The 26,974-nt window shown below is 45.0% G+C and overlaps 60 non-coding genes across 60 annotated transcripts; all 60 read left to right on the top strand.

The window, feature by feature from the left end:
- The first annotated feature begins 68 nt into the window (after window positions 1-68).
- Window positions 69-141, top strand: TRNAV-CAC (transfer RNA valine (anticodon CAC)). Its single transcript has one exon. It is a non-coding gene; the product is annotated as a tRNA-Val (tRNA).
- Window positions 142-819: 678 nt separating this feature from the next.
- On the top strand, window positions 820-892 carry TRNAV-UAC (transfer RNA valine (anticodon UAC)). Its single transcript has one exon. It is a non-coding gene; the product is annotated as a tRNA-Val (tRNA).
- Window positions 893-1,203: 311 nt separating this feature from the next.
- TRNAV-AAC (transfer RNA valine (anticodon AAC)) lies at window positions 1,204-1,276 on the top strand. Its single transcript has one exon. It is a non-coding gene; the product is annotated as a tRNA-Val (tRNA).
- A 141-nt stretch (window positions 1,277-1,417) lies between these two features.
- TRNAV-CAC (transfer RNA valine (anticodon CAC)) lies at window positions 1,418-1,490 on the top strand. The gene has a single exon. It is a non-coding gene; the product is annotated as a tRNA-Val (tRNA).
- Window positions 1,491-2,168: 678 nt separating this feature from the next.
- TRNAV-UAC (transfer RNA valine (anticodon UAC)) lies at window positions 2,169-2,241 on the top strand. Its single transcript has one exon. It is a non-coding gene; the product is annotated as a tRNA-Val (tRNA).
- Window positions 2,242-2,552: 311 nt separating this feature from the next.
- TRNAV-AAC (transfer RNA valine (anticodon AAC)) lies at window positions 2,553-2,625 on the top strand. Its single transcript has one exon. It is a non-coding gene; the product is annotated as a tRNA-Val (tRNA).
- Window positions 2,626-2,766: 141 nt separating this feature from the next.
- On the top strand, window positions 2,767-2,839 carry TRNAV-CAC (transfer RNA valine (anticodon CAC)). Its single transcript has one exon. It is a non-coding gene; the product is annotated as a tRNA-Val (tRNA).
- Window positions 2,840-3,517: 678 nt separating this feature from the next.
- Window positions 3,518-3,590, top strand: TRNAV-UAC (transfer RNA valine (anticodon UAC)). The gene has a single exon. It is a non-coding gene; the product is annotated as a tRNA-Val (tRNA).
- Window positions 3,591-3,901: 311 nt separating this feature from the next.
- On the top strand, window positions 3,902-3,974 carry TRNAV-AAC (transfer RNA valine (anticodon AAC)). Its single transcript has one exon. It is a non-coding gene; the product is annotated as a tRNA-Val (tRNA).
- Window positions 3,975-4,115: 141 nt separating this feature from the next.
- On the top strand, window positions 4,116-4,188 carry TRNAV-CAC (transfer RNA valine (anticodon CAC)). Its single transcript has one exon. It is a non-coding gene; the product is annotated as a tRNA-Val (tRNA).
- Window positions 4,189-4,866: 678 nt separating this feature from the next.
- On the top strand, window positions 4,867-4,939 carry TRNAV-UAC (transfer RNA valine (anticodon UAC)). The gene has a single exon. It is a non-coding gene; the product is annotated as a tRNA-Val (tRNA).
- A 311-nt stretch (window positions 4,940-5,250) lies between these two features.
- On the top strand, window positions 5,251-5,323 carry TRNAV-AAC (transfer RNA valine (anticodon AAC)). Its single transcript has one exon. It is a non-coding gene; the product is annotated as a tRNA-Val (tRNA).
- A 141-nt stretch (window positions 5,324-5,464) lies between these two features.
- Window positions 5,465-5,537, top strand: TRNAV-CAC (transfer RNA valine (anticodon CAC)). The gene has a single exon. It is a non-coding gene; the product is annotated as a tRNA-Val (tRNA).
- Window positions 5,538-6,215: 678 nt separating this feature from the next.
- Window positions 6,216-6,288, top strand: TRNAV-UAC (transfer RNA valine (anticodon UAC)). Its single transcript has one exon. It is a non-coding gene; the product is annotated as a tRNA-Val (tRNA).
- Window positions 6,289-6,599: 311 nt separating this feature from the next.
- TRNAV-AAC (transfer RNA valine (anticodon AAC)) lies at window positions 6,600-6,672 on the top strand. The gene has a single exon. It is a non-coding gene; the product is annotated as a tRNA-Val (tRNA).
- A 141-nt stretch (window positions 6,673-6,813) lies between these two features.
- On the top strand, window positions 6,814-6,886 carry TRNAV-CAC (transfer RNA valine (anticodon CAC)). The gene has a single exon. It is a non-coding gene; the product is annotated as a tRNA-Val (tRNA).
- A 678-nt stretch (window positions 6,887-7,564) lies between these two features.
- On the top strand, window positions 7,565-7,637 carry TRNAV-UAC (transfer RNA valine (anticodon UAC)). Its single transcript has one exon. It is a non-coding gene; the product is annotated as a tRNA-Val (tRNA).
- A 311-nt stretch (window positions 7,638-7,948) lies between these two features.
- On the top strand, window positions 7,949-8,021 carry TRNAV-AAC (transfer RNA valine (anticodon AAC)). Its single transcript has one exon. It is a non-coding gene; the product is annotated as a tRNA-Val (tRNA).
- A 141-nt stretch (window positions 8,022-8,162) lies between these two features.
- TRNAV-CAC (transfer RNA valine (anticodon CAC)) lies at window positions 8,163-8,235 on the top strand. Its single transcript has one exon. It is a non-coding gene; the product is annotated as a tRNA-Val (tRNA).
- Window positions 8,236-8,913: 678 nt separating this feature from the next.
- On the top strand, window positions 8,914-8,986 carry TRNAV-UAC (transfer RNA valine (anticodon UAC)). Its single transcript has one exon. It is a non-coding gene; the product is annotated as a tRNA-Val (tRNA).
- Window positions 8,987-9,297: 311 nt separating this feature from the next.
- TRNAV-AAC (transfer RNA valine (anticodon AAC)) lies at window positions 9,298-9,370 on the top strand. The gene has a single exon. It is a non-coding gene; the product is annotated as a tRNA-Val (tRNA).
- Window positions 9,371-9,511: 141 nt separating this feature from the next.
- Window positions 9,512-9,584, top strand: TRNAV-CAC (transfer RNA valine (anticodon CAC)). The gene has a single exon. It is a non-coding gene; the product is annotated as a tRNA-Val (tRNA).
- Window positions 9,585-10,262: 678 nt separating this feature from the next.
- On the top strand, window positions 10,263-10,335 carry TRNAV-UAC (transfer RNA valine (anticodon UAC)). Its single transcript has one exon. It is a non-coding gene; the product is annotated as a tRNA-Val (tRNA).
- Window positions 10,336-10,646: 311 nt separating this feature from the next.
- Window positions 10,647-10,719, top strand: TRNAV-AAC (transfer RNA valine (anticodon AAC)). The gene has a single exon. It is a non-coding gene; the product is annotated as a tRNA-Val (tRNA).
- A 141-nt stretch (window positions 10,720-10,860) lies between these two features.
- On the top strand, window positions 10,861-10,933 carry TRNAV-CAC (transfer RNA valine (anticodon CAC)). The gene has a single exon. It is a non-coding gene; the product is annotated as a tRNA-Val (tRNA).
- A 678-nt stretch (window positions 10,934-11,611) lies between these two features.
- On the top strand, window positions 11,612-11,684 carry TRNAV-UAC (transfer RNA valine (anticodon UAC)). Its single transcript has one exon. It is a non-coding gene; the product is annotated as a tRNA-Val (tRNA).
- Window positions 11,685-11,995: 311 nt separating this feature from the next.
- On the top strand, window positions 11,996-12,068 carry TRNAV-AAC (transfer RNA valine (anticodon AAC)). The gene has a single exon. It is a non-coding gene; the product is annotated as a tRNA-Val (tRNA).
- Window positions 12,069-12,209: 141 nt separating this feature from the next.
- Window positions 12,210-12,282, top strand: TRNAV-CAC (transfer RNA valine (anticodon CAC)). Its single transcript has one exon. It is a non-coding gene; the product is annotated as a tRNA-Val (tRNA).
- Window positions 12,283-12,960: 678 nt separating this feature from the next.
- TRNAV-UAC (transfer RNA valine (anticodon UAC)) lies at window positions 12,961-13,033 on the top strand. Its single transcript has one exon. It is a non-coding gene; the product is annotated as a tRNA-Val (tRNA).
- Window positions 13,034-13,344: 311 nt separating this feature from the next.
- Window positions 13,345-13,417, top strand: TRNAV-AAC (transfer RNA valine (anticodon AAC)). The gene has a single exon. It is a non-coding gene; the product is annotated as a tRNA-Val (tRNA).
- A 141-nt stretch (window positions 13,418-13,558) lies between these two features.
- On the top strand, window positions 13,559-13,631 carry TRNAV-CAC (transfer RNA valine (anticodon CAC)). Its single transcript has one exon. It is a non-coding gene; the product is annotated as a tRNA-Val (tRNA).
- Window positions 13,632-14,309: 678 nt separating this feature from the next.
- On the top strand, window positions 14,310-14,382 carry TRNAV-UAC (transfer RNA valine (anticodon UAC)). The gene has a single exon. It is a non-coding gene; the product is annotated as a tRNA-Val (tRNA).
- Window positions 14,383-14,693: 311 nt separating this feature from the next.
- TRNAV-AAC (transfer RNA valine (anticodon AAC)) lies at window positions 14,694-14,766 on the top strand. The gene has a single exon. It is a non-coding gene; the product is annotated as a tRNA-Val (tRNA).
- A 141-nt stretch (window positions 14,767-14,907) lies between these two features.
- TRNAV-CAC (transfer RNA valine (anticodon CAC)) lies at window positions 14,908-14,980 on the top strand. The gene has a single exon. It is a non-coding gene; the product is annotated as a tRNA-Val (tRNA).
- A 678-nt stretch (window positions 14,981-15,658) lies between these two features.
- TRNAV-UAC (transfer RNA valine (anticodon UAC)) lies at window positions 15,659-15,731 on the top strand. Its single transcript has one exon. It is a non-coding gene; the product is annotated as a tRNA-Val (tRNA).
- Window positions 15,732-16,042: 311 nt separating this feature from the next.
- On the top strand, window positions 16,043-16,115 carry TRNAV-AAC (transfer RNA valine (anticodon AAC)). The gene has a single exon. It is a non-coding gene; the product is annotated as a tRNA-Val (tRNA).
- Window positions 16,116-16,256: 141 nt separating this feature from the next.
- TRNAV-CAC (transfer RNA valine (anticodon CAC)) lies at window positions 16,257-16,329 on the top strand. The gene has a single exon. It is a non-coding gene; the product is annotated as a tRNA-Val (tRNA).
- Window positions 16,330-17,007: 678 nt separating this feature from the next.
- TRNAV-UAC (transfer RNA valine (anticodon UAC)) lies at window positions 17,008-17,080 on the top strand. The gene has a single exon. It is a non-coding gene; the product is annotated as a tRNA-Val (tRNA).
- Window positions 17,081-17,391: 311 nt separating this feature from the next.
- TRNAV-AAC (transfer RNA valine (anticodon AAC)) lies at window positions 17,392-17,464 on the top strand. The gene has a single exon. It is a non-coding gene; the product is annotated as a tRNA-Val (tRNA).
- A 141-nt stretch (window positions 17,465-17,605) lies between these two features.
- Window positions 17,606-17,678, top strand: TRNAV-CAC (transfer RNA valine (anticodon CAC)). Its single transcript has one exon. It is a non-coding gene; the product is annotated as a tRNA-Val (tRNA).
- Window positions 17,679-18,356: 678 nt separating this feature from the next.
- On the top strand, window positions 18,357-18,429 carry TRNAV-UAC (transfer RNA valine (anticodon UAC)). Its single transcript has one exon. It is a non-coding gene; the product is annotated as a tRNA-Val (tRNA).
- A 331-nt stretch (window positions 18,430-18,760) lies between these two features.
- Window positions 18,761-18,833, top strand: TRNAV-AAC (transfer RNA valine (anticodon AAC)). The gene has a single exon. It is a non-coding gene; the product is annotated as a tRNA-Val (tRNA).
- A 141-nt stretch (window positions 18,834-18,974) lies between these two features.
- Window positions 18,975-19,047, top strand: TRNAV-CAC (transfer RNA valine (anticodon CAC)). Its single transcript has one exon. It is a non-coding gene; the product is annotated as a tRNA-Val (tRNA).
- A 678-nt stretch (window positions 19,048-19,725) lies between these two features.
- On the top strand, window positions 19,726-19,798 carry TRNAV-UAC (transfer RNA valine (anticodon UAC)). Its single transcript has one exon. It is a non-coding gene; the product is annotated as a tRNA-Val (tRNA).
- A 311-nt stretch (window positions 19,799-20,109) lies between these two features.
- TRNAV-AAC (transfer RNA valine (anticodon AAC)) lies at window positions 20,110-20,182 on the top strand. The gene has a single exon. It is a non-coding gene; the product is annotated as a tRNA-Val (tRNA).
- Window positions 20,183-20,323: 141 nt separating this feature from the next.
- TRNAV-CAC (transfer RNA valine (anticodon CAC)) lies at window positions 20,324-20,396 on the top strand. The gene has a single exon. It is a non-coding gene; the product is annotated as a tRNA-Val (tRNA).
- Window positions 20,397-21,074: 678 nt separating this feature from the next.
- Window positions 21,075-21,147, top strand: TRNAV-UAC (transfer RNA valine (anticodon UAC)). The gene has a single exon. It is a non-coding gene; the product is annotated as a tRNA-Val (tRNA).
- Window positions 21,148-21,458: 311 nt separating this feature from the next.
- Window positions 21,459-21,531, top strand: TRNAV-AAC (transfer RNA valine (anticodon AAC)). Its single transcript has one exon. It is a non-coding gene; the product is annotated as a tRNA-Val (tRNA).
- Window positions 21,532-21,672: 141 nt separating this feature from the next.
- On the top strand, window positions 21,673-21,745 carry TRNAV-CAC (transfer RNA valine (anticodon CAC)). Its single transcript has one exon. It is a non-coding gene; the product is annotated as a tRNA-Val (tRNA).
- Window positions 21,746-22,423: 678 nt separating this feature from the next.
- On the top strand, window positions 22,424-22,496 carry TRNAV-UAC (transfer RNA valine (anticodon UAC)). The gene has a single exon. It is a non-coding gene; the product is annotated as a tRNA-Val (tRNA).
- Window positions 22,497-22,807: 311 nt separating this feature from the next.
- TRNAV-AAC (transfer RNA valine (anticodon AAC)) lies at window positions 22,808-22,880 on the top strand. Its single transcript has one exon. It is a non-coding gene; the product is annotated as a tRNA-Val (tRNA).
- A 141-nt stretch (window positions 22,881-23,021) lies between these two features.
- TRNAV-CAC (transfer RNA valine (anticodon CAC)) lies at window positions 23,022-23,094 on the top strand. The gene has a single exon. It is a non-coding gene; the product is annotated as a tRNA-Val (tRNA).
- A 679-nt stretch (window positions 23,095-23,773) lies between these two features.
- TRNAV-UAC (transfer RNA valine (anticodon UAC)) lies at window positions 23,774-23,846 on the top strand. The gene has a single exon. It is a non-coding gene; the product is annotated as a tRNA-Val (tRNA).
- Window positions 23,847-24,157: 311 nt separating this feature from the next.
- On the top strand, window positions 24,158-24,230 carry TRNAV-AAC (transfer RNA valine (anticodon AAC)). Its single transcript has one exon. It is a non-coding gene; the product is annotated as a tRNA-Val (tRNA).
- A 141-nt stretch (window positions 24,231-24,371) lies between these two features.
- Window positions 24,372-24,444, top strand: TRNAV-CAC (transfer RNA valine (anticodon CAC)). The gene has a single exon. It is a non-coding gene; the product is annotated as a tRNA-Val (tRNA).
- A 678-nt stretch (window positions 24,445-25,122) lies between these two features.
- On the top strand, window positions 25,123-25,195 carry TRNAV-UAC (transfer RNA valine (anticodon UAC)). Its single transcript has one exon. It is a non-coding gene; the product is annotated as a tRNA-Val (tRNA).
- Window positions 25,196-25,526: 331 nt separating this feature from the next.
- On the top strand, window positions 25,527-25,599 carry TRNAV-AAC (transfer RNA valine (anticodon AAC)). The gene has a single exon. It is a non-coding gene; the product is annotated as a tRNA-Val (tRNA).
- Window positions 25,600-25,740: 141 nt separating this feature from the next.
- On the top strand, window positions 25,741-25,813 carry TRNAV-CAC (transfer RNA valine (anticodon CAC)). Its single transcript has one exon. It is a non-coding gene; the product is annotated as a tRNA-Val (tRNA).
- A 678-nt stretch (window positions 25,814-26,491) lies between these two features.
- Window positions 26,492-26,564, top strand: TRNAV-UAC (transfer RNA valine (anticodon UAC)). Its single transcript has one exon. It is a non-coding gene; the product is annotated as a tRNA-Val (tRNA).
- Window positions 26,565-26,875: 311 nt separating this feature from the next.
- On the top strand, window positions 26,876-26,948 carry TRNAV-AAC (transfer RNA valine (anticodon AAC)). The gene has a single exon. It is a non-coding gene; the product is annotated as a tRNA-Val (tRNA).
- The last annotated feature ends 26 nt before the right edge of the window (window positions 26,949-26,974 follow it).

Raw genomic sequence — 26,974 nt, 5'->3', positions numbered from 1 at the left:
CTTAATCATATTCATGAAAAGCTCTACTTTTCCTCTTTCGGGGCTCCAGAACAAGCAAGAAGTGTCTGGTTTCTGTAGTGTAGTGGTTATCACGTTCGCCTCACACGCGAAAGGTCCCCGGTTCGAAACTGGGCAGAAACAGTGTCTACCTTTAACTTTTTGCCATCCAAAGCACTCCTCCTTCCCTTGCTCCATACGCTTGCAAGCTGGCCCTCAATGTGACTGGCCAGTGTCTTTTCTTCACTCACTTTCTCAGGCAACTGCTAATAGCCTCTTTCAGACTGCCTCTCAGCCATCCCTACATGCATATCCATCTAAGAGAGATCTAAAACTCAACTTGCAAAACATCAAGCTTTGTCTCTTTTCCTTCTCCCTAGATACTGCACTATCTAGAAGTAGAACTGTCCTACCACCTGCTTTGTAAGTTTATATTGCCTGGAATTTGCCTTTGACTCCAACCTCCCTTGTCTTCTTCCTATCCAGCCCTTCTCCAAGTACTGCCACTTTGGTTGCCGTCGCATCATCTGCAAAGTTCAGGCTTTCCCAGTAGTTAAGACTTATGATATTTTGCTGCATGCCATGGTTGTCTTTCCCCTCCCCACCTTTCTATTCCCGAATGCCTTTTTTTTTACTCAAGCATACTCTATTGACCTAAGCCCAACATTTTAGATGTTGTTACCTCTCATAGCTACTTTATTGCTCCCTTTCTCATGTGGAAGGTTCTTTTGAGTATTAGTTCCCAATATGCCAGTTGTCTATGTTCCTATGCGAGCACTGCTTTCTTCTTGGTAGCAAAATTGCAATCAGTTTCCACCGGAGGTTTCTGTAGTGTAGTGGTTATCACGTTTCCTTTACACGCAAAAGGTCCCCAGCTCGAAACTGGGCAGAAACAGCGATGCTTTTTGTTCCATAAAGTGGTCTATTCCCCTCCTTTCTAAAGAAGATTTTTGGCCTCCAATGCTAGCTGCACCTTGACAAAACTCACATTAGTCTGCCTACTCCTCTTGATCCAGTTGTCTCCAAGCAAAAGAGCTGGAGTTAGTCCAAAGTAGCGTGTTAGCTTGATCAGGACAGATGTGGATCCTAGTTGTTGCGTGTGGTTAAAATGAGCTGCGTGTGGTTAAAATGAGCTGCACGTGGTTAAAACAAGCTTTGCTTGGGTAAAATGAGCCGCTTGTGGGTACACCCTGAGAAGTGTAGGTGGTTTTTGTAGTGTAGTGGTTATCACGTTCGCCTAACACGCGAAAGGTCCCCAGTTTGAAACTGGGCAGAAACATAGCTTTTTCTCTGGTCTTCTTTCCTTTTCACGCAGGCTCCACTTACGCATGCATGAGTCTTTACCTGTCTGGCTTAATCATATTCATGAAAAGCTCTACTTTTCCTCTTTTGGGGCTCCAGGACAAGCAAGAAGTGTCTGGTTTCTGTAGTGTAGTGGTTATCATGTTCGCCTCACACGCGAAAGGTCCCCGGTTCGAAACCGGGCAGAAACAGTGTCTACCTTTAACTTTTTGCCATCCAAAGCACTCCTCCTTCCCTTGCTCCATACGCTTGCAAGCTGGCCCTCAATGTGACTGGCCAGTGTCTTTTCTTCACTCACTTTCTCAGGCAACTGCTAATAGCCTCTTTCAGACTGCCTCTCAACCATCCCTACATGCATATCCATCTAAGAGAGATCTAAAACTCAACTTGCAAAACACCAAGCTTTGTCTCTTTTCCTTCTCCCTAGATACTGCACTATCTAGAAGTAGAACTGTCCTACCACCTGCTTTGTAAGTTTATATTGCCTGGAATTTGCCTTTGACTCCAACCTCCCTTGTCTTCTTCCTATCCAGCCCTTCTCCAAGTACTGCCACTTTGGTTGCCGTCGCATCATCTGCAAAGTTCAGGCTTTCCCAGTAGTTAAGACTTATGATATTTTGCTGCATGCCATGGTTGTCTTTCCCCTCCCCACCTTTCTATTCCCGAATGCCTTTTTTTTTACTCAAGCATACTCTATTGACCTAAGCCCAACATTTTAGATGTTGTTACCTCTCATAGCTACTTTATTGCTCCCTTTCTCATGTGGAAGGTTCTTTTGAGTATTAGTTCCCAATATGCCAGTTGTCTATGTTAGTATGCGAGCACTGCTTTCTTCTTGGTAGCAAAATTGCAATCAGTTTCCACCGGAGGTTTCTGTAGTGTAGTGGTTATCACGTTTGCTTTACACGCAAAAGGTCCCCAGCTCGAAACTGGGCAGAAACAGCGATGCTTTTTGTTCCATAAAGTGGTCTATTCCCCTCCTTTCTAAAGAAGATTTTTGGCCTCCAATGCTAGCTGCACCTTGACAAAACTCACATTAGTCTGCCTACTCCTCTTGATCCAGTTGTCTCCAAGCAAAAGAGCTGGAGTTAGTCCAAAGTAGCGTGTTAGCTTGATCAGGACAGATGTGGATCCTAGTTGTTGCGTGTGGTTAAAATGAGCTGCGTGTGGTTAAAATGAGCTGCACGTGGTTAAAACAAGCTTTGCTTGGGTAAAATGAGCCGCTTGTGGGTACACCCTGAGAAGTGTAGGTGGTTTCTGTAGTGTAGTGGTTATCACGTTCGCCTAACACGCGAAAGGTCTCCAGTTCGAAACTGGGCAGAAACATGGCTTTTTCTCTGGTCTTCTTTCCTTTTCACGCAGGCTCCACTTACGCATGCATGAGTCTTTACCTGTCTGGCTTAATCATATTCATGAAAAGCTCTACTTTTCCTCTTTCGGGGCTCCAGAACAAGCAAGAAGTGTCTGGTTTCTGTAGTGTAGTGGTTATCACGTTCGCCTCACACGCGAAAGGTCCCCGGTTCGAAACTGGGCAGAAACAGTGTCTACCTTTAACTTTTTGCCATCCAAAGCACTCCTCCTTCCCTTGCTCCATACGCTTGCAAGCTGGCCCTCAATGTGACTGGCCAGTGTCTTTTCTTCACTCACTTTCTCAGGCAACTGCTAATAGCCTCTTTCAGACTGCCTCTCAGCCATCCCTACATGCATATCCATCTAAGAGAGATCTAAAACTCAACTTGCAAAACATCAAGCTTTGTCTCTTTTCCTTCTCCCTAGATACTGCACTATCTAGAAGTAGAACTGTCCTACCACCTGCTTTGTAAGTTTATATTGCCTGGAATTTGCCTTTGACTCCAACCTCCCTTGTCTTCTTCCTATCCAGCCCTTCTCCAAGTACTGCCACTTTGGTTGCCGTCGCATCATCTGCAAAGTTCAGGCTTTCCCAGTAGTTAAGACTTATGATATTTTGCTGCATGCCATGGTTGTCTTTCCCCTCCCCACCTTTCTATTCCCGAATGCCTTTTTTTTTACTCAAGCATACTCTATTGACCTAAGCCCAACATTTTAGATGTTGTTACCTCTCATAGCTACTTTATTGCTCCCTTTCTCATGTGGAAGGTTCTTTTGAGTATTAGTTCCCAATATGCCAGTTGTCTATGTTCCTATGCGAGCACTGCTTTCTTCTTGGTAGCAAAATTGCAATCAGTTTCCACCGGAGGTTTCTGTAGTGTAGTGGTTATCACGTTTCCTTTACACGCAAAAGGTCCCCAGCTCGAAACTGGGCAGAAACAGCGATGCTTTTTGTTCCATAAAGTGGTCTATTCCCCTCCTTTCTAAAGAAGATTTTTGGCCTCCAATGCTAGCTGCACCTTGACAAAACTCACATTAGTCTGCCTACTCCTCTTGATCCAGTTGTCTCCAAGCAAAAGAGCTGGAGTTAGTCCAAAGTAGCGTGTTAGCTTGATCAGGACAGATGTGGATCCTAGTTGTTGCGTGTGGTTAAAATGAGCTGCGTGTGGTTAAAATGAGCTGCACGTGGTTAAAACAAGCTTTGCTTGGGTAAAATGAGCCGCTTGTGGGTACACCCTGAGAAGTGTAGGTGGTTTTTGTAGTGTAGTGGTTATCACGTTCGCCTAACACGCGAAAGGTCCCCAGTTTGAAACTGGGCAGAAACATAGCTTTTTCTCTGGTCTTCTTTCCTTTTCACGCAGGCTCCACTTACGCATGCATGAGTCTTTACCTGTCTGGCTTAATCATATTCATGAAAAGCTCTACTTTTCCTCTTTCGGGGCTCCAGGACAAGCAAGAAGTGTCTGGTTTCTGTAGTGTAGTGGTTATCACGTTCGCCTCACACGCGAAAGGTCCCCGGTTCGAAACCGGGCAGAAACAGTGTCTACCTTTAACTTTTTGCCATCCAAAGCACTCCTCCTTCCCTTGCTCCATACGCTTGCAAGCTGGCCCTCAATGTGACTGGCCAGTGTCTTTTCTTCACTCACTTTCTCAGGCAACTGCTAATAGCCTCTTTCAGACTGCCTCTCAGCCATCCCTACATGCATATCCATCTAAGAGAGATCTAAAACTCAACTTGCAAAACATCAAGCTTTGTCTCTTTTCCTTCTCCCTAGATACTGCACTATCTAGAAGTAGAACTGTCCTACCACCTGCTTTGTAAGTTTATATTGCCTGGAATTTGCCTTTGACTCCAACCTCCCTTGTCTTCTTCCTATCCAGCCCTTCTCCAAGTACTGCCACTTTGGTTGCCGTCGCATCATCTGCAAAGTTCAGGCTTTCCCAGTAGTTAAGACTTATGATATTTTGCTGCATGCCATGGTTGTCTTTCCCCTCCCCACCTTTCTATTCCCGAATGCCTTTTTTTTTACTCAAGCATACTCTATTGACCTAAGCCCAACATTTTAGATGTTGTTACCTCTCATAGCTACTTTATTGCTCCCTTTCTCATGTGGAAGGTTCTTTTGAGTATTAGTTCCCAATATGCCAGTTGTCTATGTTCCTATGCGAGCACTGCTTTCTTCTTGGTAGCAAAATTGCAATCAGTTTCCACCGGAGGTTTCTGTAGTGTAGTGGTTATCACGTTTCCTTTACACGCAAAAGGTCCCCAGCTCGAAACTGGGCAGAAACAGCGATGCTTTTTGTTCCATAAAGTGGTCTATTCCCCTCCTTTCTAAAGAAGATTTTTGGCCTCCAATGCTAGCTGCACCTTGACAAAACTCACATTAGTCTGCCTACTCCTCTTGATCCAGTTGTCTCCAAGCAAAAGAGCTGGAGTTAGTCCAAAGTAGCGTGTTAGCTTGATCAGGACAGATGTGGATCCTAGTTGTTGCGTGTGGTTAAAATGAGCTGCGTGTGGTTAAAATGAGCTGCACGTGGTTAAAACAAGCTTTGCTTGGGTAAAATGAGCCGCTTGTGGGTACACCCTGAGAAGTGTAGGTGGTTTTTGTAGTGTAGTGGTTATCACGTTCGCCTAACACGCGAAAGGTCCCCAGTTTGAAACTGGGCAGAAACATAGCTTTTTCTCTGGTCTTCTTTCCTTTTCACGCAGGCTCCACTTACGCATGCATGAGTCTTTACCTGTCTGGCTTAATCATATTCATGAAAAGCTCTACTTTTCCTCTTTCGGGGCTCCAGAACAAGCAAGAAGTGTCTGGTTTCTGTAGTGTAGTGGTTATCACGTTCGCCTCACACGCGAAAGGTCCCCGGTTCGAAACTGGGCAGAAACAGTGTCTACCTTTAACTTTTTGCCATCCAAAGCACTCCTCCTTCCCTTGCTCCATACGCTTGCAAGCTGGCCCTCAATGTGACTGGCCAGTGTCTTTTCTTCACTCACTTTCTCAGGCAACTGCTAATAGCCTCTTTCAGACTGCCTCTCAGCCATCCCTACATGCATATCCATCTAAGAGAGATCTAAAACTCAACTTGCAAAACATCAAGCTTTGTCTCTTTTCCTTCTCCCTAGATACTGCACTATCTAGAAGTAGAACTGTCCTACCACCTGCTTTGTAAGTTTATATTGCCTGGAATTTGCCTTTGACTCCAACCTCCCTTGTCTTCTTCCTATCCAGCCCTTCTCCAAGTACTGCCACTTTGGTTGCCGTCGCATCATCTGCAAAGTTCAGGCTTTCCCAGTAGTTAAGACTTATGATATTTTGCTGCATGCCATGGTTGTCTTTCCCCTCCCCACCTTTCTATTCCCGAATGCCTTTTTTTTTACTCAAGCATACTCTATTGACCTAAGCCCAACATTTTAGATGTTGTTACCTCTCATAGCTACTTTATTGCTCCCTTTCTCATGTGGAAGGTTCTTTTGAGTATTAGTTCCCAATATGCCAGTTGTCTATGTTCCTATGCGAGCACTGCTTTCTTCTTGGTAGCAAAATTGCAATCAGTTTCCACCGGAGGTTTCTGTAGTGTAGTGGTTATCACGTTTCCTTTACACGCAAAAGGTCCCCAGCTCGAAACTGGGCAGAAACAGCGATGCTTTTTGTTCCATAAAGTGGTCTATTCCCCTCCTTTCTAAAGAAGATTTTTGGCCTCCAATGCTAGCTGCACCTTGACAAAACTCACATTAGTCTGCCTACTCCTCTTGATCCAGTTGTCTCCAAGCAAAAGAGCTGGAGTTAGTCCAAAGTAGCGTGTTAGCTTGATCAGGACAGATGTGGATCCTAGTTGTTGCGTGTGGTTAAAATGAGCTGCGTGTGGTTAAAATGAGCTGCACGTGGTTAAAACAAGCTTTGCTTGGGTAAAATGAGCCGCTTGTGGGTACACCCTGAGAAGTGTAGGTGGTTTTTGTAGTGTAGTGGTTATCACGTTCGCCTAACACGCGAAAGGTCCCCAGTTTGAAACTGGGCAGAAACATAGCTTTTTCTCTGGTCTTCTTTCCTTTTCACGCAGGCTCCACTTACGCATGCATGAGTCTTTACCTGTCTGGCTTAATCATATTCATGAAAAGCTCTACTTTTCCTCTTTCGGGGCTCCAGAACAAGCAAGAAGTGTCTGGTTTCTGTAGTGTAGTGGTTATCACGTTCGCCTCACACGCGAAAGGTCCCCGGTTCGAAACTGGGCAGAAACAGTGTCTACCTTTAACTTTTTGCCATCCAAAGCACTCCTCCTTCCCTTGCTCCATACGCTTGCAAGCTGGCCCTCAATGTGACTGGCCAGTGTCTTTTCTTCACTCACTTTCTCAGGCAACTGCTAATAGCCTCTTTCAGACTGCCTCTCAGCCATCCCTACATGCATATCCATCTAAGAGAGATCTAAAACTCAACTTGCAAAACATCAAGCTTTGTCTCTTTTCCTTCTCCCTAGATACTGCACTATCTAGAAGTAGAACTGTCCTACCACCTGCTTTGTAAGTTTATATTGCCTGGAATTTGCCTTTGACTCCAACCTCCCTTGTCTTCTTCCTATCCAGCCCTTCTCCAAGTACTGCCACTTTGGTTGCCGTCGCATCATCTGCAAAGTTCAGGCTTTCCCAGTAGTTAAGACTTATGATATTTTGCTGCATGCCATGGTTGTCTTTCCCCTCCCCACCTTTCTATTCCCGAATGCCTTTTTTTTTACTCAAGCATACTCTATTGACCTAAGCCCAACATTTTAGATGTTGTTACCTCTCATAGCTACTTTATTGCTCCCTTTCTCATGTGGAAGGTTCTTTTGAGTATTAGTTCCCAATATGCCAGTTGTCTATGTTCCTATGCGAGCACTGCTTTCTTCTTGGTAGCAAAATTGCAATCAGTTTCCACTGGAGGTTTCTGTAGTGTAGTGGTTATCACGTTTCCTTTACACGCAAAAGGTCCCCAGCTCGAAACTGGGCAGAAACAGCGATGCTTTTTGTTCCATAAAGTGGTCTATTCCCCTCCTTTCTAAAGAAGATTTTTGGCCTCCAATGCTAGCTGCACCTTGACAAAACTCACATTAGTCTGCCTACTCCTCTTGATCCAGTTGTCTCCAAGCAAAAGAGCTGGAGTTAGTCCAAAGTAGCGTGTTAGCTTGATCAGGACAGATGTGGATCCTAGTTGTTGCGTGTGGTTAAAATGAGCTGCGTGTGGTTAAAATGAGCTGCACGTGGTTAAAACAAGCTTTGCTTGGGTAAAATGAGCCGCTTGTGGGTACACCCTGAGAAGTGTAGGTGGTTTTTGTAGTGTAGTGGTTATCACGTTCGCCTAACACGCGAAAGGTCCCCAGTTTGAAACTGGGCAGAAACATAGCTTTTTCTCTGGTCTTCTTTCCTTTTCACGCAGGCTCCACTTACGCATGCATGAGTCTTTACCTGTCTGGCTTAATCATATTCATGAAAAGCTCTACTTTTCCTCTTTTGGGGCTCCAGGACAAGCAAGAAGTGTCTGGTTTCTGTAGTGTAGTGGTTATCATGTTCGCCTCACACGCGAAAGGTCCCCGGTTCGAAACCGGGCAGAAACAGTGTCTACCTTTAACTTTTTGCCATCCAAAGCACTCCTCCTTCCCTTGCTCCATACGCTTGCAAGCTGGCCCTCAATGTGACTGGCCAGTGTCTTTTCTTCACTCACTTTCTCAGGCAACTGCTAATAGCCTCTTTCAGACTGCCTCTCAACCATCCCTACATGCATATCCATCTAAGAGAGATCTAAAACTCAACTTGCAAAACACCAAGCTTTGTCTCTTTTCCTTCTCCCTAGATACTGCACTATCTAGAAGTAGAACTGTCCTACCACCTGCTTTGTAAGTTTATATTGCCTGGAATTTGCCTTTGACTCCAACCTCCCTTGTCTTCTTCCTATCCAGCCCTTCTCCAAGTACTGCCACTTTGGTTGCCGTCGCATCATCTGCAAAGTTCAGGCTTTCCCAGTAGTTAAGACTTATGATATTTTGCTGCATGCCATGGTTGTCTTTCCCCTCCCCACCTTTCTATTCCCGAATGCCTTTTTTTTTACTCAAGCATACTCTATTGACCTAAGCCCAACATTTTAGATGTTGTTACCTCTCATAGCTACTTTATTGCTCCCTTTCTCATGTGGAAGGTTCTTTTGAGTATTAGTTCCCAATATGCCAGTTGTCTATGTTCCTATGCGAGCACTGCTTTCTTCTTGGTAGCAAAATTGCAATCAGTTTCCACCGGAGGTTTCTGTAGTGTAGTGGTTATCACGTTTGCTTTACACGCAAAAGGTCCCCAGCTCGAAACTGGGCAGAAACAGCGATGCTTTTTGTTCCATAAAGTGGTCTATTCCCCTCCTTTCTAAAGAAGATTTTTGGCCTCCAATGCTAGCTGCACCTTGACAAAACTCACATTAGTCTGCCTACTCCTCTTGATCCAGTTGTCTCCAAGCAAAAGAGCTGGAGTTAGTCCAAAGTAGCGTGTTAGCTTGATCAGGACAGATGTGGATCCTAGTTGTTGCGTGTGGTTAAAATGAGCTGCGTGTGGTTAAAATGAGCTGCACGTGGTTAAAACAAGCTTTGCTTGGGTAAAATGAGCCGCTTGTGGGTACACCCTGAGAAGTGTAGGTGGTTTCTGTAGTGTAGTGGTTATCACGTTTGCCTAACACGCGAAAGGTCTCCAGTTCGAAACTGGGCAGAAACATGGCTTTTTCTCTGGTCTTCTTTCCTTTTCACGCAGGCTCCACTTACGCATGCATGAGTCTTTACCTGTCTGGCTTAATCATATTCATGAAAAGCTCTACTTTTCCTCTTTCGGGGCTCCAGAACAAGCAAGAAGTGTCTGGTTTCTGTAGTGTAGTGGTTATCACGTTCACCTCACACGCGAAAGGTCCCCGGTTCGAAACTGGGCAGAAACAGTGTCTACCTTTAACTTTTTGCCATCCAAAGCACTCCTCCTTCCCTTGCTCCATACGCTTGCAAGCTGGCCCTCAATGTGACTGGCCAGTGTCTTTTCTTCACTCACTTTCTCAGGCAACTGCTAATAGCCTCTTTCAGACTGCCTCTCAGCCATCCCTACATGCATATCCATCTAAGAGAGATCTAAAACTCAACTTGCAAAACATCAAGCTTTGTCTCTTTTCCTTCTCCCTAGATACTGCACTATCTAGAAGTAGAACTGTCCTACCACCTGCTTTGTAAGTTTATATTGTCTGGAATTTGCCTTTGACTCCAACCTCCCTTGTCTTCTTCCTATCCAGCCCTTCTCCAAGTACTGCCACTTTGGTTGCCGAGGCATCATCTGCAAAGTTCAGGCTTTCCCAGTAGTTAAGACTTATGATATTTTGCTGCATGCCATGGTTGTCTTTCCCCTCCCCACCTTTCTATTCCCGAATGCCTTTTTTTTTACTCAAGCATACTCTATTGACCTAAGCCCAACATTTTAGATGTTGTTACCTCTCATAGCTACTTTATTGCTCCCTTTCTCATGTGGAAGGTTCTTTTGAGTATTAGTTCCCAATATGCCAGTTGTCTATGTTCCTATGCGAGCACTGCTTTCTTCTTGGTAGCAAAATTGCAATCAGTTTCCACCGGAGGTTTCTGTAGTGTAGTGGTTATCACGTTTCCTTTACACGCAAAAGGTCCCCAGCTCGAAACTGGGCAGAAACAGCGATGCTTTTTGTTCCATAAAGTGGTCTATTCCCCTCCTTTCTAAAGAAGATTTTTGGCCTCCAATGCTAGCTGCACCTTGACAAAACTCACATTAGTCTGCCTACTCCTCTTGATCCAGTTGTCTCCAAGCAAAAGAGCTGGAGTTAGTCCAAAGTAGCGTGTTAGCTTGATCAGGACAGATGTGGATCCTAGTTGTTGCGTGTGGTTAAAATGAGCTGCGTGTGGTTAAAATGAGCTGCACGTGGTTAAAACAAGCTTTGCTTGGGTAAAATGAGCCGCTTGTGGGTACACCCTGAGAAGTGTAGGTGGTTTTTGTAGTGTAGTGGTTATCACGTTCGCCTAACACGCGAAAGGTCCCCAGTTTGAAACTGGGCAGAAACATAGCTTTTTCTCTGGTCTTCTTTCCTTTTCACGCAGGCTCCACTTACGCATGCATGAGTCTTTACCTGTCTGGCTTAATCATATTCATGAAAAGCTCTACTTTTCCTCTTTCGGGGCTCCAGGACAAGCAAGAAGTGTCTGGTTTCTGTAGTGTAGTGGTTATCACGTTCGCCTCACACGCGAAAGGTCCCCGGTTCGAAACCGGGCAGAAACAGTGTCTACCTTTAACTTTTTGCCATCCAAAGCACTCCTCCTTCCCTTGCTCCATACGCTTGCAAGCTGGCCCTCAATGTGACTGGCCAGTGTCTTTTCTTCACTCACTTTCTCAGGCAACTGCTAATAGCCTCTTTCAGACTGCCTCTCAGCCATCCCTACATGCATATCCATCTAAGAGAGATCTAAAACTCAACTTGCAAAACATCAAGCTTTGTCTCTTTTCCTTCTCCCTAGATACTGCACTATCTAGAAGTAGAACTGTCCTACCACCTGCTTTGTAAGTTTATATTGCCTGGAATTTGCCTTTGACTCCAACCTCCCTTGTCTTCTTCCTATCCAGCCCTTCTCCAAGTACTGCCACTTTGGTTGCCGTCGCATCATCTGCAAAGTTCAGGCTTTCCCAGTAGTTAAGACTTATGATATTTTGCTGCATGCCATGGTTGTCTTTCCCCTCCCCACCTTTCTATTCCCGAATGCCTTTTTTTTTACTCAAGCATACTCTATTGACCTAAGCCCAACATTTTAGATGTTGTTACCTCTCATAGCTACTTTATTGCTCCCTTTCTCATGTGGAAGGTTCTTTTGAGTATTAGTTCCCAATATGCCAGTTGTCTATGTTCCTATGCGAGCACTGCTTTCTTCTTGGTAGCAAAATTGCAATCAGTTTCCACCGGAGGTTTCTGTAGTGTAGTGGTTATCACGTTTCCTTTACACGCAAAAGGTCCCCAGCTCGAAACTGGGCAGAAACAGCGATGCTTTTTGTTCCATAAAGTGGTCTATTCCCCTCCTTTCTAAAGAAGATTTTTGGCCTCCAATGCTAGCTGCACCTTGACAAAACTCACATTAGTCTGCCTACTCCTCTTGATCCAGTTGTCTCCAAGCAAAAGAGCTGGAGTTAGTCCAAAGTAGCGTGTTAGCTTGATCAGGACAGATGTGGATCCTAGTTGTTGCGTGTGGTTAAAATGAGCTGCGTGTGGTTAAAATGAGCTGCACGTGGTTAAAACAAGCTTTGCTTGGGTAAAATGAGCCGCTTGTGGGTACACCCTGAGAAGTGTAGGTGGTTTTTGTAGTGTAGTGGTTATCACGTTCGCCTAACACGCGAAAGGTCCCCAGTTTGAAACTGGGCAGAAACATAGCTTTTTCTCTGGTCTTCTTTCCTTTTCACGCAGGCTCCACTTACGCATGCATGAGTCTTTACCTGTCTGGCTTAATCATATTCATGAAAAGCTCTACTTTTCCTCTTTTGGGGCTCCAGGACAAGCAAGAAGTGTCTGGTTTCTGTAGTGTAGTGGTTATCATGTTTGCCTCACACGCGAAAGGTCCCCAGTTCGAAACCGGGCAGAAACAGTGTCTACCTTTAACTTTTTGCCATCCAAAGCACTCCTCCTTCCCTTGCTCCATACGCTTGCAAGCTGGCCCTCAATGTGACTGGCCAGTGTCTTTTCTTCACTCACTTTCTCAGGCAACTGCTAATAGCCTCTTTCAGACTGCCTCTCAACCATCCCTACATGCATATCCATCTAAGAGAGATCTAAAACTCAACTTGCAAAACACCAAGCTTTGTCTCTTTTCCTTCTCCCTAGATACTGCACTATCTAGAAGTAGAACTGTCCTACCACCTGCTTTGTAAGTTTAGATTGCCTGGAATTTGCCTTTGACTCCAACCTCCCTTGTCTTCTTCCTATCCAGCCCTTCTCCAAGTACTGCCACTTTGGTTGCCGTCGCATCATCTGCAAAGTTCAGGCTTTCCCAGTAGTTAAGACTTATGATATTTTGCTGCATGCCATGGTTGTCTTTCCCCTCCCCACCTTTCTATTCCCGAATGCCTTTTTTTTTACTCAAGCATACTCTATTGACCTAAGCCCAACATTTTAGATGTTGTTACCTCTCATAGCTACTTTATTGCTCCCTTTCTCATGTGGAAGGTTCTTTTGAGTATTAGTTCCCAATATGCCAGTTGTCTATGTTCCTATGCGAGCACTGCTTTCTTCTTGGTAGCAAAATTGCAATCAGTTTCCACCGGAGGTTTCTGTAGTGTAGTGGTTATCACGTTTGCTTTACACGCAAAAGGTCCCCAGCTCGAAACTGGGCAGAAACAGCGATGCTTTTTGTTCCATAAAGTGGTCTATTCCCCTCCTTTCTAAAGAAGATTTTTGGCCTCCAATGCTAGCTGCACCTTGACAAAACTCACATTAGTCTGCCTACTCCTCTTGATCCAGTTGTCTCCAAGCAAAAGAGCTGGAGTTAGTCCAAAGTAGCGTGTTAGCTTGATCAGGACAGATGTGGATCCTAGTTGTTGCGTGTGGTTAAAATGAGCTGCGTGTGGTTAAAATGAGCTGCACGTGGTTAAAACAAGCTTTGCTTGGGTAAAATGAGCCGCTTGTGGGTACACCCTGAGAAGTGTAGGTGGTTTCTGTAGTGTAGTGGTTATCACGTTCGCCTAACACGCGAAAGGTCTCCAGTTCGAAACTGGGCAGAAACATGGCTTTTTCTCTGGTCTTCTTTCCTTTTCACGCAGGCTCCACTTACGCATGCATGAGTCTTTACCTGTCTGGCTTAATCATATTCATGAAAAGCTCTACTTTTCCTCTTTCGGGGCTCCAGAACAAGCAAGAAGTGTCTGGTTTCTGTAGTGTAGTGGTTATCACGTTCGCCTCACACGCGAAAGGTCCCCGGTTCGAAACTGGGCAGAAACAGTGTCTACCTTTAACTTTTTGCCATCCAAAGCACTCCTCCTTCCCTTGCTCCATACGCTTGCAAGCTGGCCCTCAATGTGACTGGCCAGTGTCTTTTCTTCACTCACTTTCTCAGGCAACTGCTAATAGCCTCTTTCAGACTGCCTCTCAGCCATCCCTACATGCATATCCATCTAAGAGAGATCTAAAACTCAACTTGCAAAACATCAAGCTTTGTCTCTTTTCCTTCTCCCTAGATACTGCACTATCTAGAAGTAGAACTGTCCTACCACCTGCTTTGTAAGTTTATATTGCCTGGAATTTGCCTTTGACTCCAACCTCCCTTGTCTTCTTCCTATCCAGCCCTTCTCCAAGTACTGCCACTTTGGTTGCCGTCGCATCATCTGCAAAGTTCAGGCTTTCCCAGTAGTTAAGACTTATGATATTTTGCTGCATGCCATGGTTGTCTTTCCCCTCCCCACCTTTCTATTCCCGAATGCCTTTTTTTTTACTCAAGCATACTCTATTGACCTAAGCCCAACATTTTAGATGTTGTTACCTCTCATAGCTACTTTATTGCTCCCTTTCTCATGTGGAAGGTTCTTTTGAGTATTAGTTCCCAATATGCCAGTTGTCTATGTTCCTATGCGAGCACTGCTTTCTTCTTGGTAGCAAAATTGCAATCAGTTTCCACCGGAGGTTTCTGTAGTGTAGTGGTTATCACGTTTCCTTTACACGCAAAAGGTCCCCAGCTCGAAACTGGGCAGAAACAGCGATGCTTTTTGTTCCATAAAGTGGTCTATTCCCCTCCTTTCTAAAGAAGATTTTTGGCCTCCAATGCTAGCTGCACCTTGACAAAACTCACATTAGTCTGCCTACTCCTCTTGATCCAGTTGTCTCCAAGCAAAAGAGCTGGAGTTAGTCCAAAGTAGCGTGTTAGCTTGATCAGGACAGATGTGGATCCTAGTTGTTGCGTGTGGTTAAAATGAGCTGCGTGTGGTTAAAATGAGCTGCACGTGGTTAAAACAAGCTTTGCTTGGGTAAAATGAGCCGCTTGTGGGTACACCCTGAGAAGTGTAGGTGGTTTTTGTAGTGTAGTGGTTATCACGTTCGCCTAACACGCGAAAGGTCCCCAGTTTGAAACTGGGCAGAAACATAGCTTTTTCTCTGGTCTTCTTTCCTTTTCACGCAGGCTCCACTTACGCATGCATGAGTCTTTACCTGTCTGGCTTAATCATATTCATGAAAAGCTCTACTTTTCCTCTTTTGGGGCTCCAGGACAAGCAAGAAGTGTCTGGTTTCTGTAGTGTAGTGGTTATCATGTTTGCCTCACACGCGAAAGGTCCCCAGTTCGAAACCGGGCAGAAACAGTGTCTACCTTTAACTTTTTGCCATCCAAAGCACTCCTCCTTCCCTTGCTCCATACGCTTGCAAGCTGGCCCTCAATGTGACTGGCCAGTGTCTTTTCTTCACTCACTTTCTCAGGCAACTGCTAATAGCCTCTTTCAGACTGCCTCTCAACCATCCCTACATGCATATCCATCTAAGAGAGATCTAAAACTCAACTTGCAAAACACCAAGCTTTGTCTCTTTTCCTTCTCCCTAGATACTGCACTATCTAGAAGTAGAACTGTCCTACCACCTGCTTTGTAAGTTTATATTGCCTGGAATTTGCCTTTGACTCCAACCTCCCTTGTCTTCTTCCTATCCAGCCCTTCTCCAAGTACTGCCACTTTGGTTGCCGTCGCATCATCTGCAAAGTTCAGGCTTTCCCAGTAGTTAAGACTTATGATATTTTGCTGCATGCCATGGTTGTCTTTCCCCTCCCCACCTTTCTATTCCCGAATGCCTTTTTTTTTACTCAAGCATACTCTATTGACCTAAGCCCAACATTTTAGATGTTGTTACCTCTCATAGCTACTTTATTGCTCCCTTTCTCATGTGGAAGGTTCTTTTGAGTATTACTTCCCAATATGCCAGTTGTCTATGTTCCTATGCGAGCACTGCTTTCTTCTTGGTAGCAAAATTGCAATCAGTTTCCACCGGAGGTTTCTGTAGTGTAGTGGTTATCACGTTTGCTTTACACGCAAAAGGTCCCCAGCTCGAAACTGGGCAGAAACAGCGATGCTTTTTGTTCCATAAAGTGGTCTATTCCCCTCCTTTCTAAAGAAGATTTTTGGCCTCCAATGCTAGCTGCACCTTGACAAAACTCACATTAGTCTGCCTACTCCTCTTGATCCAGTTGTCTCCAAGCAAAAGAGCTGGAGTTAGTCCAAAGTAGCGTGTTAGCTTGATCAGGACAGATGTGGATCCTAGTTGTTGCGTGTGGTTAAAATGAGCTGCGTGTGGTTAAAATGAGCTGCACGTGGTTAAAACAAGCTTTGCTTGGGTAAAATGAGCCGCTTGTGGGTACACCCTGAGAAGTGTAGGTGGTTTTTGTAGTGTAGTGGTTATCACGTTCGCCTAACACGCGAAAGGTCCCCAGTTTGAAACTGGGCAGAAACATAGCTTTTTCTCTGGTCTTCTTTCCTTTTCACGCAGGCTCCACTTACGCATGCATGAGTCTTTACCTGTCTGGCTTAATCATATTCATGAAAAGCTCTACTTTTCCTCTTTCGGGGCTCCAGGACAAGCAAGAAGTGTCTGGTTTCTGTAGTGTAGTGGTTATCACGTTCGCCTCACACGCGAAAGGTCCCCGGTTCGAAACCGGGCAGAAACAGTGTCTACCTTTAACTTTTTGCCATCCAAAGCACTCCTCCTTCCCTTGCTCCATACGCTTGCAAGCTGGCCCTCAATGTGACTGGCCAGTGTCTTTTCTTCACTCACTTTCTCAGGCAACTGCTAATAGCCTCTTTCAGACTGCCTCTCAACCATCCCTACATGCATATCCATCTAAGAGAGATCTAAAACTCAACTTGCAAAACACCAAGCTTTGTCTCTTTTCCTTCTCCCTAGATACTGCACTATCTAGAAGTACAACTGTCCTACCACCTGCTTTGTAAGTTTATATTGCCTGGAATTTGCCTTTGACTCCAACCTCCCTTGTCTTCTTCCTATCCAGCCCTTCTCCAAGTACTGCCACTTTGGTTGCCGTCGCATCATCTGCAAAGTTCAGGCTTTCCCAGTAGTTAAGACTTATGATATTTTGCTGCATGCCATGGTTGTCTTTCCCCTCCCCACCTTTCTATTCCCGAATGCCTTTTTTTTTACTCAAGCATACTCTATTGACCTAAGCCCAACATTTTAGATGTTGTTACCTCTCATAGCTACTTTATTGCTCCCTTTCTCATGTGGAAGGTTCTTTTGAGTATTAGTTCCCAATATGCCAGTTGTCTATGTTCCTATGCGAGCACTGCTTTCTTCTTGGTAGCAAAATTGCAATCAGTTTCCACCGGAGGTTTCTGTAGTGTAGTGGTTATCACGTTTGCTTTACACGCAAAAGGTCCCCAGCTCGAAACTGGGCAGAAACAGCGATGCTTTTTGTTCCATAAAGTGGTCTATTCCCCTCCTTTCTAAAGAAGATTTTTGGCCTCCAATGCTAGCTGCACCTTGACAAAACTCACATTAGTCTGCCTACTCCTCTTGATCCAGTTGTCTCCAAGCAAAAGAGCTGGAGTTAGTCCAAAGTAGCGTGTTAGCTTGATCAGGACAGATGTGGATCCTAGTTGTTGCGTGTGGTTAAAATGAGCTGCGTGTGGTTAAAATGAGCTGCACGTGGTTAAAACAAGCTTTGCTTGGGTAAAATGAGCCGCTTGTGGGTACACCCTGAGAAGTGTAGGTGGTTTCTGTAGTGTAGTGGTTATCACGTTCGCCTAACACGCGAAAGGTCCCCAGTTCGAAACTGGGCAGAAACATGGCTTTTTCTCTGGTCTTCTTTCCTTTTCACGCAGGCTCCACTTACGCATGCATGAGTCTTTACCTGTCTGGCTTAATCATATTCATGAAAAGCTCTACTTTTCCTCTTTCGGGGCTCCAGAACAAGCAAGAAGTGTCTGGTTTCTGTAGTGTAGTGGTTATCACGTTCGCCTCACACGCGAAAGGTCCCCGGTTCGAAACTGGGCAGAAACAGTGTCTACCTTTAACTTTTTGCCATCCAAAGCACTCCTCCTTCCCTTGCTCCATACGCTTGCAAGCTGGCCCTCAATGTGACTGGCCAGTGTCTTTTCTTCACTCACTTTCTCAGGCAACTGCTAATAGCCTCTTTCAGACTGCCTCTCAGCCATCCCTACATGCATATCCATCTAAGAGAGATCTAAAACTCAACTTGCAAAACACCAAGCTTTGTCTCTTTTCCTTCTCCCTAGATACTGCACTATCTAGAAGTAGAACTGTCCTACCACCTGCTTTTTAAGTTTATATTGCCTGGAATTTGCCTTTGACTCCAACCTCCCTTGTCTTCTTCCTATCCAGCCCTTCTCCAAGTACTGCCACTTTGGTTGCCGTCGCATCATCTGCAAAGTTCAGGCTTTCCCAGTAGTTAAGACTTATTATATTTTGCTGCATGCCATGGTTGTCTTTCCCCTCCCCACCTTTCTATTCCCGAATGCCTTTTTTTTTACTCAAGCATACTCTATTGACCTAAGCCCAACATTTTAGATGTTGTTACCTCTCATAGTTACTTTATTGCTCCCTTTCTCATGTGGAAGGTTCTTTTGAGTATTAGTTCCCAATATGCCAGTTGTCTATGTTCCTATGCGAGCACTGCTTTCTTCTTGGTAGCAAAATTGCAATCAGTTTCCACCGGAGGTTTCTGTAGTGTAGTGGTTATCACGTTTGCTTTACACGCAAAAGGTCCCCAGCTCGAAACTGGGCAGAAACAGCGATGCTTTTTGTTCCATAAAGTGGTCTATTCCCCTCCTTTCTAAAGAAGATTTTTGGCCTCCAATGCTAGCTGCACCTTGACAAAACTCACATTAGTCTGCCTACTCCTCTTGATCCAGTTGTCTCCAAGCAAAAGAGCTGGAGTTAGTCCAAAGTAGCGTGTTAGCTTGATCAGGACAGATGTGGATCCTAGTTGTTGCGTGTGGTTAAAATGAGCTGCGTGTGGTTAAAATGAGCTGCACGTGGTTAAAATGAGCTGCACGTGGTTAAAACAAGCTTTGCTTGGGTAAAATGAGCCGCTTGTGGGTACACCCTGAGAAGTGTAGGTGGTTTCTGTAGTGTAGTGGTTATCACGTTCGCCTAACACGCGAAAGGTCCCCAGTTCGAAACTGGGCAGAAACATGGCTTTTTCTCTGGTCTTCTTTCCTTTTCACGCAGGCTCCACTTACGCATGCATGAGTATTTACCTGTCTGGCTTAATCATATTCATGAAAAGCTCTACTTTTCCTCTTTCGGGGCTCCAGGACAAGCAAGAAGTGTCTGGTTTCTGTAGTGTAGTGGTTATCACGTTCGCCTCACACGCGAAAGGTCCCCGGTTCGAAACCGGGCAGAAACAGTGTCTACCTCTAACTTTTTGCCATCCAAAGCACTCCTCCTTCCCTTGCTCCATACGCTTGCAAGCTGGCTCTCAATGTGACTGGCCAGTGTCTTTTCTTCACTCACTTTCTCAGGCAACTGCTAATAGCCTCTTTCAGACTGCCTCTCAGCCATCCCTACATGCATATCCATCTAAGAGAGATCTAAAACTCAACTTGCAAAACACCAAGCTTTGTCTCTTTTCCTTCTCCCTAGATACTGCACTATCTAGAAGTAGAACTGTCCTACCACCTGCTTTGTAAGTTTATATTGCCTGGAATTTGCCTTTGACTCCAACCTCCCTTGTCTTCTTCCTATCCAGCCCTTCTCCAAGTACTGCCACTTTGGTTGCCGTCGCATCATCTGCAAAGTTCAGGCTTTCCCAGTAGTTAAGACTTATGATATTTTGCTGCATGCCATGGTTGTCTTTCCCCTCCCCACCTTTCTATTCCCGAATGCCTTTTTTTTTACTCAAGCATACTCTATTGACCTAAGCCCAACATTTTAGATGTTGTTACCTCTCATAGCTACTTTATTGCTCCCTTTCTCATGTGGAAGGTTCTTTTGAGTATTAGTTCCCAATATGCCAGTTGTCTATGTTCCTATGCGAGCACTGCTTTCTTCTTGGTAGCAAAATTGCAATCAGTTTCCACCGGAGGTTTCTGTAGTGTAGTGGTTATCACGTTTCCTTTACACGCAAAAGGTCCCCAGCTCGAAACTGGGCAGAAACAGCGATGCTTTTTGTTCCATAAAGTGGTCTATTCCCCTCCTTTCTAAAGAAGATTTTTGGCCTCCAATGCTAGCTGCACCTTGACAAAACTCACATTAGTCTGCCTACTCCTCTTGATCCAGTTGTCTCCAAGCAAAAGAGCTGGAGTTAGTCCAAAGTAGCGTGTTAGCTTGATCAGGACAGATGTGGATCCTAGTTGTTGCGTGTGGTTAAAATGAGCTGCGTGTGGTTAAAATGAGCTGCACGTGGTTAAAACAAGCTTTGCTTGGGTAAAATGAGCCGCTTGTGGGTACACCCTGAGAAGTGTAGGTGGTTTTTGTAGTGTAGTGGTTATCACGTTCGCCTAACACGCGAAAGGTCCCCAGTTTGAAACTGGGCAGAAACATAGCTTTTTCTCTGGTCTTCTTTCCTTTTCACGCAGGCTCCACTTACGCATGCATGAGTCTTTACCTGTCTGGCTTAATCATATTCATGAAAAGCTCTACTTTTCCTCTTTTGGGGCTCCAGGACAAGCAAGAAGTGTCTGGTTTCTGTAGTGTAGTGGTTATCATGTTTGCCTCACACGCGAAAGGTCCCCAGTTCGAAACCGGGCAGAAACAGTGTCTACCTTTAACTTTTTGCCATCCAAAGCACTCCTCCTTCCCTTGCTCCATACGCTTGCAAGCTGGCCCTCAATGTGACTGGCCAGTGTCTTTTCTTCACTCACTTTCTCAGGCAACTGCTAATAGCCTCTTTCAGACTGCCTCTCAACCATCCCTACATGCATATCCATCTAAGAGAGATCTAAAACTCAACTTGCAAAACACCAAGCTTTGTCTCTTTTCCTTCTCCCTAGATACTGCACTATCTAGAAGTAGAACTGTCCTACCACCTGCTTTGTAAGTTTATATTGCCTGGAATTTGCCTTTGACTCCAACCTCCCTTGTCTTCTTCCTATCCAGCCCTTCTCCAAGTACTGCCACTTTGGTTGCCGTCGCATCATCTGCAAAGTTCAGGCTTTCCCAGTAGTTAAGACTTATGATATTTTGCTGCATGCCATGGTTGTCTTTCCCCTCCCCACCTTTCTATTCCCGAATGCCTTTTTTTTTACTCAAGCATACTCTATTGACCTAAGCCCAACATTTTAGATGTTGTTACCTCTCATAGCTACTTTATTGCTCCCTTTCTCATGTGGAAGGTTCTTTTGAGTATTAGTTCCCAATATGCCAGTTGTCTATGTTCCTATGCGAGCACTGCTTTCTTCTTGGTAGCAAAATTGCAATCAGTTTCCACCGGAGGTTTCTGTAGTGTAGTGGTTATCACGTTTGCTTTACATGCAAAAGGTCCCCAGCTCGAAACTGGGCAGAAACAGCGATGCTTTTTGTTCCATAAAGTGGTCTATTCCCCTCCTTTCTAAAGAAGATTTTTGGCCTCCAATGCTAGCTGCACCTTGACAAAACTCACATTAGTCTGCCTACTCCTCTTGATCCAGTTGTCTCCAAGCAAAAGAGCTGGAGTTAGTCCAAAGTAGCGTGTTAGCTTGATCAGGACAGATGTGGATCCTAGTTGTTGCGTGTGGTTAAAATGAGCTGCGTGTGGTTAAAATGAGCTGCACGTGGTTAAAACAAGCTTTGCTTGGGTAAAATGAGCCGCTTGTGGGTACACCCTGAGAAGTGTAGGTGGTTTCTGTAGTGTAGTGGTTATCACGTTCGCCTAACACGCGAAAGGTCTCCAGTTCGAAACTGGGCAGAAACATGGCTTTTTCTCTGGTCTTCTTTCCTTTTCACGCAGGCTCCACTTACGCATGCATGAGTCTTTACCTGTCTGGCTTAATCATATTCATGAAAAGCTCTACTTTTCCTCTTTCGGGGCTCCAGAACAAGCAAGAAGTGTCTGGTTTCTGTAGTGTAGTGGTTATCACGTTCGCCTCACACGCGAAAGGTCCCCGGTTCGAAACTGGGCAGAAACAGTGTCTACCTTTAACTTTTTGCCATCCAAAGCACTCCTCCTTCCCTTGCTCCATACGCTTGCAAGCTGGCCCTCAATGTGACTGGCCAGTGTCTTTTCTTCACTCACTTTCTCAGGCAACTGCTAATAGCCTCTTTCAGACTGCCTCTCAGCCATCCCTACATGCATATCCATCTAAGAGAGATCTAAAACTCAACTTGCAAAACATCAAGCTTTGTCTCTTTTCCTTCTCCCTAGATACTGCACTATCTAGAAGTAGAACTGTCCTACCACCTGCTTTGTAAGTTTATATTGCCTGGAATTTGCCTTTGACTCCAACCTCCCTTGTCTTCTTCCTATCCAGCCCTTCTCCAAGTACTGCCACTTTGGTTGCCGTCGCATCATCTGCAAAGTTCAGGCTTTCCCAGTAGTTAAGACTTATGATATTTTGCTGCATGCCATGGTTGTCTTTCCCCTCCCCACCTTTCTATTCCCGAATGCCTTTTTTTTTACTCAAGCATACTCTATTGACCTAAGCCCAACATTTTAGATGTTGTTACCTCTCATAGCTACTTTATTGCTCCCTTTCTCATGTGGAAGGTTCTTTTGAGTATTAGTTCCCAATATGCCAGTTGTCTATGTTCCTATGCGAGCACTGCTTTCTTCTTGGTAGCAAAATTGCAATCAGTTTCCACCGGAGGTTTCTGTAGTGTAGTGGTTATCACGTTTCCTTTACACGCAAAAGGTCCCCAGCTCGAAACTGGGCAGAAACAGCGATGCTTTTTGTTCCATAAAGTGGTCTATTCCCCTCCTTTCTAAAGAAGATTTTTGGCCTCCAATGCTAGCTGCACCTTGACAAAACTCACATTAGTCTGCCTACTCCTCTTGATCCAGTTGTCTCCAAGCAAAAGAGCTGGAGTTAGTCCAAAGTAGCGTGTTAGCTTGATCAGGACAGATGTGGATCCTAGTTGTTGCGTGTGGTTAAAATGAGCTGCGTGTGGTTAAAATGAGCTGCACGTGGTTAAAACAAGCTTTGCTTGGGTAAAATGAGCCGCTTGTGGGTACACCCTGAGAAGTGTAGGTGGTTTTTGTAGTGTAGTGGTTATCACGTTCGCCTAACACGCGAAAGGTCCCCAGTTTGAAACTGGGCAGAAACATGGCTTTTTCTCTGGTCTTCTTTCCTTTTCACGCAGGCTCCACTTACGCATGCATGAGTCTTTACCTGTCTGGCTTAATCATATTCATGAAAAGCTCTACTTTTCCTCTTTCGGGGCTCCAGGACAAGCAAGAAGTGTCTGGTTTCTGTAGTGTAGTGGTTATCACGTTCGCTTCACACGCGAAAGGTCCCCGGTTCGAAACCGGGCAGAAACAGTGTCTACCTTTAACTTTTTGCCATCCAAAGCACTCCTCCTTCCCTTGCTCCATACGCTTGCAAGCTGGCCCTCAATGTGACTGGCCAGTGTCTTTTCTTCACTCACTTTCTCAGGCAACTGCTAATAGCCTCTTTCAGACTGCCTCTCAACCATCCCTACATGCATATCCATCTAAGAGAGATCTAAAACTCAACTTGCAAAACACCAAGCTTTGTCTCTTTTCCTTCTCCCTAGATACTGCACTATCTAGAAGTAGAACTGTCCTACCACCTGCTTTGTAAGTTTATATTGCCTGGAATTTGCCTTTGACTCCAACCTCCCTTGTCTTCTTCCTATCCAGCCCTTCTCCAAGTACTGCCACTTTGGTTGCCGTCGCATCATCTGCAAAGTTCAGGCTTTCCCAGTAGTTAAGACTTATGATATTTTGCTGCATGCCATGGTTGTCTTTCCCCTCCCCACCTTTCTATTCCCGAATGCCTTTTTTTTTTACTCAAGCATACTCTATTGACCTAAGCCCAACATTTTAGATGTTGTTACCTCTCATAGCTACTTTATTGCTCCCTTTCTCATGTGGAAGGTTCTTTTGAGTATTAGTTCCCAATATGCCAGTTGTCTATGTTCCTATGCGAGCACTGCTTTCTTCTTGGTAGCAAAATTGCAATCAGTTTCCACCGGAGGTTTCTGTAGTGTAGTGGTTATCACGTTTGCTTTACACGCAAAAGGTCCCCAGCTCGAAACTGGGCAGAAACAGCGATGCTTTTTGTTCCATAAAGTGGTCTATTCCCCTCCTTTCTAAAGAAGATTTTTGGCCTCCAATGCTAGCTGCACCTTGACAAAACTCACATTAGTCTGCCTACTCCTCTTGATCCAGTTGTCTCCAAGCAAAAGAGCTGGAGTTAGTCCAAAGTAGCGTGTTAGCTTGATCAGGACAGATGTGGATCCTAGTTGTTGCGTGTGGTTAAAATGAGCTGCGTGTGGTTAAAATGAGCTGCACGTGGTTAAAACAAGCTTTGCTTGGGTAAAATGAGCCGCTTGTGGGTACACCCTGAGAAGTGTAGGTGGTTTCTGTAGTGTAGTGGTTATCACGTTCGCCTAACACGCGAAAGGTCCCCAGTTCGAAACTGGGCAGAAACATGGCTTTTTCTCTGGTCTTCTTTCCTTTTCACGCAGGCTCCACTTACGCATGCATGAGTCTTTACCTGTCTGGCTTAATCATATTCATGAAAAGCTCTACTTTTCCTCTTTCGGGGCTCCAGAACAAGCAAGAAGTGTCTGGTTTCTGTAGTGTAGTGGTTATCACGTTCGCCTCACACGCGAAAGGTCCCCGGTTCGAAACTGGTCAGAAACAGTGTCTACCTTTAACTTTTTGCCATCCAAAGCACTCCTCCTTCCCTTGCTCCATACGCTTGCAAGCTGGCCCTCAATGTGACTGGCCAGTGTCTTTTCTTCACTCACTTTCTCAGGCAACTGCTAATAGCCTCTTTCAGACTGCCTCTCAGCCATCCCTACATGCATATCCATCTAAGAGAGATCTAAAACTCAACTTGCAAAACACCAAGCTTTGTCTCTTTTCCTTCTCCCTAGATACTGCACTATCTAGAAGTAGAACTGTCCTACCACCTGCTTTTTAAGTTTATATTGCCTGGAATTTGCCTTTGACTCCAACCTCCCTTGTCTTCTTCCTATCCAGCCCTTCTCCAAGTACTGCCACTTTGGTTGCCGTCGCATCATCTGCAAAGTTCAGGCTTTCCCAGTAGTTAAGACTTATTATATTTTGCTGCATGCCATGGTTGTCTTTCCCCTCCCCACCTTTCTATTCCCGAATGCCTTTTTTTTTACTCAAGCATACTCTATTGACCTAAGCCCAACATTTTAGATGTTGTTACCTCTCATAGTTACTTTATTGCTCCCTTTCTCATGTGGAAGGTTCTTTTGAGTATTAGTTCCCAATATGCCAGTTGTCTATGTTCCTATGCGAGCACTGCTTTCTTCTTGGTAGCAAAATTGCAATCAGTTTCCACCGGAGGTTTCTGTAGTGTAGTGGTTATCACGTTTGCTTTACACGCAAAAGGTCCCCAGCTCGAAACTGGGCAGAAACAGCGATGCTTTTTGTTCCATAAAGTGGTCTATTCCCCTCCTTTCTAAAGAAGATTTTTGGCCTCCAATGCTAGCTGCACCTTGACAAAACTCACATTAGTCTGCCTACTCCTCTTGATCCAGTTGTCTCCAAGCAAAAGAGCTGGAGTTAGTCCAAAGTAGCGTGTTAGCTTGATCAGGACAGATGTGGATCCTAGTTGTTGCGTGTGGTTAAAATGAGCTGCGTGTGGTTAAAATGAGCTGCACGTGGTTAAAATGAGCTGCACGTGGTTAAAACAAGCTTTGCTTGGGTAAAATGAGCCGCTTGTGGGTACACCCTGAGAAGTGTAGGTGGTTTCTGTAGTGTAGTGGTTATCACGTTCGCCTAACACGCGAAAGGTCCCCAGTTCGAAACTGGGCAGAAACATGGCTTTTTCTCTGGTCTTCTTTCCTTTTCACGCAGGCTCCACTTACGCATGCATGAGTATTTACCTGTCTGGCTTAATCATATTCATGAAAAGCTCTACTTTTCCTCTTTCGGGGCTCCAGGACAAGCAAGAAGTGTCTGGTTTCTGTAGTGTAGTGGTTATCACGTTCGCCTCACACGCGAAAGGTCCCCGGTTCGAAACCGGGCAGAAACAGTGTCTACCTCTAACTTTTTGCCATCCAAAGCACTCCTCCTTCCCTTGCTCCATACGCTTGCAAGCTGGCTCTCAATGTGACTGGCCAGTGTCTTTTCTTCACTCACTTTCTCAGGCAACTGCTAATAGCCTCTTTCAGACTGCCTCTCAGCCATCCCTACATGCATATCCATCTAAGAGAGATCTAAAACTCAACTTGCAAAACACCAAGCTTTGTCTCTTTTCCTTCTCCCTAGATACTGCACTATCTAGAAGTAGAACTGTCCTACCACCTGCTTTGTAAGTTTATATTGCCTGGAATTTGCCTTTGACTCCAACCTCCCTTGTCTTCTTCCTATCCAGCCCTTCTCCAAGTACTGCCACTTTGGTTGCCGTCGCATCATCTGCAAAGTTCAGGCTTTCCCAGTAGTTAAGACTTATGATATTTTGCTGCATGCCATGGTTGTCTTTCCCCTCCCCACCTTTCTATTCCCGAATGCCTTTTTTTTTACTCAAGCATACTCTATTGACCTAAGCCCAACATTTTAGATGTTGTTACCTCTCATAGCTACTTTATTGCTCCCTTTCTCATGTGGAAGGTTCTTTTGAGTATTAGTTCCCAATATGCCAGTTGTCTATGTTCCTATGCGAGCACTGCTTTCTTCTTGGTAGCAAAATTGCAATCAGTTTCCACCGGAGGTTTCTGTAGTGTAGTGGTTATCACGTTTCCTTTACACGCAAAAGGTCCCCAGCTCGAAACTGGGCAGAAACAGCGATGCTTTTTGTTCCATAAAGTGGTCTATTCCCCTCCTTTCTAAAGAAGATTTTTGGCCTCCAATGCTAGCTGCACCTTGACAAAACTCACATTAGTCTGCCTACTCCTCTTGATCCAGTTGTCTCCAAGCAAAAGAGCTGGAGTTAGTCCAAAGTAGCGTGTTAGCTTGATCAGGACAGATGTGGATCCTAGTTGTTGCGTGTGGTTAAAATGAGCTGCGTGTGGTTAAAATGAGCTGCACGTGGTTAAAACAAGCTTTGCTTGGGTAAAATGAGCCGCTTGTGGGTACACCCTGAGAAGTGTAGGTGGTTTTTGTAGTGTAGTGGTTATCACGTTCGCCTAACACGCGAAAGGTCCCCAGTTTGAAACTGGGCAGAAACATAGCTTTTTCTCTGGTCTTCTTTCCT

The sequence above is a fragment of the Hyperolius riggenbachi genome, chromosome 4 (assembly GCF_040937935.1).
Source record: "Hyperolius riggenbachi isolate aHypRig1 chromosome 4, aHypRig1.pri, whole genome shotgun sequence".
Classification (NCBI taxonomy): Eukaryota; Metazoa; Chordata; class Amphibia; order Anura; family Hyperoliidae; genus Hyperolius; species Hyperolius riggenbachi.
Note: the sequence above shows the minus strand (reverse complement) of the source record. Positions and strands in the feature narration are given on the sequence as shown.